This window comes from Sinocyclocheilus rhinocerous, unplaced genomic scaffold, assembly GCF_001515625.1.
Source record: "Sinocyclocheilus rhinocerous isolate Xijiao unplaced genomic scaffold, SAMN03320098_v1.1 scaffold433, whole genome shotgun sequence".
Lineage (NCBI taxonomy): Eukaryota > Metazoa > Chordata > Actinopteri > Cypriniformes > Cyprinidae > Sinocyclocheilus > Sinocyclocheilus rhinocerous.
The window spans coordinates 1,320,945-1,324,487 of NW_015627897.1; the positions used below are offsets into that span (position 1 = coordinate 1,320,945).

At 32.3% G+C, this 3,543-nt stretch overlaps 1 pseudogene; it reads right to left on the reverse strand.

Moving 5' to 3' along the window:
* Window positions 1–2,982: 2,982 nt before the first annotated feature.
* Window positions 2,983–3,543, reverse strand: part of LOC107737015 (kelch repeat and BTB domain-containing protein 13-like) — a 5,294-nt pseudogene continuing 4,733 nt past the window's right edge.

Genomic DNA, 3,543 nt, shown 5'->3' on the forward strand with positions numbered 1-3,543 from the left:
TATATATATATATATGGACACTTTAACATCATATTCATCTTTCCAGTTTCTATATGGTGCCTCCATTTACTTACAACTGAAAAACCCAAGGTGAGACAGTGTAATCTGCACTATTTCTGGTTTGTATTTATCTAAATGTTTTTGTCAGCCGAACCTTTGACGTAATATATATATATATATTCTTGAATTACCCCTTAAGTTAATATATCAATAATTTAACAACACATTTGCATATTTATGGTGCTCTGATGTTAGTTAATGGTCAAATGACATGCAGGAAAACAAATAAAATATTTCATCATTTTGTGTTTTATTTGGGTTGTTTTTATTTTGTAATCAAACAATATATTGTAATTATTTTGGCATATATTGCAATTGTGATTTACTGCGATATGATAAACATTTCATCTCATAAGAAAATGTCTCATGCTACTGCTAAAACATCCAGGCAAAAAGAACCAGGAGACATTTTTATCATTTTCAATGATAAAAATAAAACTATTGTTTTTATATTATTATTATTTTAACTAATTATATATATATATTTTAAATCTGACAAAAATATAAAGGTAAACAGAACAAATAGACAATTTCAGTTATAAAAAAAAAGCTATTTGTTTTTATTATTATTATTATTTTAGGACAGAAGTATATTATTGTAATATTACAATTGCACTTTAAAATAAACGGAATATTTGATCATTACTTGAAATGATTTTGTGACAATGATACATTTTAATTACATTTTTAATTATTTCAATTCATTTTGTAATTTTTAATTACAATGCTAATTTACAAATTAGAAAATGAAATTATGCAAATGAGATTGAACTCATTTTAATTTAATAATTGCGCTAAGCTATTCATCGCAATTTCAGTTTTGTTTCGATTGCAGCCTTATTCATTTTCTTCAATTTTTCATGATATGGATTCAATTCATTCGCTTTTCATCAACTCACAAACCCTCACTGACCCTGATGTAATACATAGAAATATTATGTGTCAGACAATACAGATGTAATAAATGATTTACTTACAAATGGTTCAGTTTGTTGCAGAGCTCCAGCAATGGCATTGGGAACCTACCTAAAAAATATTTGCGTTTGGGTGATGCATTTGCACAGATGACCACTGTAAACAAAAAAATGATTATTCAATATGAAATGTCAGTCAAATATTTGGAAGAAAACCCATATCTAAACAATAATACCCATGTCTGATGGTTCTCGTTTCAGAAAAATAACTGGTATTTGTGAAATCTGTGTGAGGTCAACACATGCTTTCATTTGTATTTGTGAACATTATTATACGGCAAAGTTCCTATAAAATGTTACCTTCAGTGTTAAACAACTGCCAGACATCATGAGCGAATAGCAAAGTCCTGCCAAGATATATAGATTCTGTTGTTAGGCTGCCAGAGGTTGGACACAATGTTTTCATTGTGGTAACATGATTAGTTATCAGTGTGTCTTCAGGTTCCCATGTAATGAGAGGACCTTCTACAATAGTTACGAAAGCTTGCAGGAATGTCTGGATATGATTTGAGTGTTTGAACAGTCAACGAGTCGCCACACTGTTACACTCTTACCACTTTTATGAGGTCATAAATGATTGTATGAATAAAGTATCATTTCTGATGATCATGTTTCTCCTCCCAGCTGATCTTAAACTTTCTCTCACAGTCTTCAAGGTTCTGCGCTCTTTCCTTGTGGCCTTATCTGACCCCGGCGCTTCTGGTATGGGTACACCAGGGATTGAGTTTTACAGATGGCGTGTTTGATATAAAAACAGGAAATGTTTCTATATTTTGGTCTCATGTGGCCATGGCAACATATACTGTAATAACCATCAATCATGTGTAATACAGTCGGGAAGATTTATAGGGCCTGTTCGTTTTCCATTAATCACATCTTACATTTGCCTCCAACTGATCTGTGATGTTCTGGCAGTGTGTGAATGGTTAAATGTTAATCAGATTTAACACAAAATAAGCTGCGGTTAACTAATCGAACGGACCGATTAGAGGAAGGAAAGAGAGGCTTGAAATTTTGCACTAGTTGCACAAAGAACAATGTAGGTTTGTAAGGTTGAATACATATACTATTGCATAAAGAATTACTGATAGCCATCTTTTATTTCCAAATATGTGAATTACCTCTCAAAAGTTTGGGGTCGGTATGAGTTTTTGCATTAAATTGATCAAAAGTAACATTTAAAAAGTGACATTTATCTTTTTCAAATAAATGTTATTCTTTTGAACTTTCTATTCATCAAAGAATCCTGAACAAAAGAATCATGGTTTCCACAAAAATATTAAGCAGCACAACTGTATTTAACATTAATAATATATAATTCTTGCCCAGAAAATCAGCATATTAGAATGTTTTCTGAAGGATCGTATGACACTGAAGACTGAAGTAATGATGCTGAAAATTAATTACATTTTAAAATATATTCAAATAGAAAACAGCTATTTTGAATTGTAATCATATTTTACAATATTGTTTTTTTTATTGTATTTTTGATCAAATAAATTCAGTCTTAATGAGCATAGGAGACTTCTTTGAGACTTTTGAACAGTATAATAGTGCATAGTAAAAAAAAAATAGCCTACTGAAAAGTAAATTAATTCGAATTTTTTTATTCATTTGATATCCAGTACAAGTGTAAATGTTTATAAACTGGGACTGCAAATATTACATGAGGATAATTCCTCTCTGAAATATTATTTCAAGAAGGTTATGAGCTTTTACGTCTTTTTTTTAACTTTTGAGCAGGATGAAATTTGTTGTGACAGGTCCTACACATCTACAAGCAGCCACTTACCTCATTTTTTTTTTTTTTTTTGAGGTAAAAATACAAAAAATGCAACATTTCTCTTTTGCTGCCAATTAAAATATTTGAGGCACTAAACTAATGTCAAATTAGGTGAAATTCTAGGAATCCATTGTTACGTAACATTTACCGCTATTATTAATAAACTCAGTCAACACAATGTACAGAAGCACTTGAGCTGAGGCCAGAGGAGATCTCGACTCCATTATCTTTCTTTTGTAAAAGCATTCTGCTTTGCTTTGGCAGTCTCAAGAGGAACGTCCACATGGAGCCGATTTTTGATAATCCAGTCATTTGTTTTTTCGTCATCCATTTATTTTCCTCGATGCCGTATTCCACCGTCGCTCTGCGGTTCACTGTGAACACAGAGTCGCCTCACACTACTGCGGTAAACAAAGGCCCCTTACTGTTCTCGTACTGCCCGGGCATGGTCGTCCACTGACCTGAGGTCAGATTGTAACAATTACATTTACATCTACATTTAGTCATTTAGCAGATGCTTTTATCCAAAGCGACTTACAAATGAGGACAATGGAAGCCAAATTTTATGCGAGCAGCTATTGGTAACCCGTGCAAATTGATAAACAGAGGTGTGACGTGCATTCTTTTTGGCTCATTAAAAATTTATCTTGCTGCCACGATCTGGATTTATTGTAAAGGTTTGATAGAACTGGCTGGAAGACCTGCCAAGAGAGCATTGCAATAGTC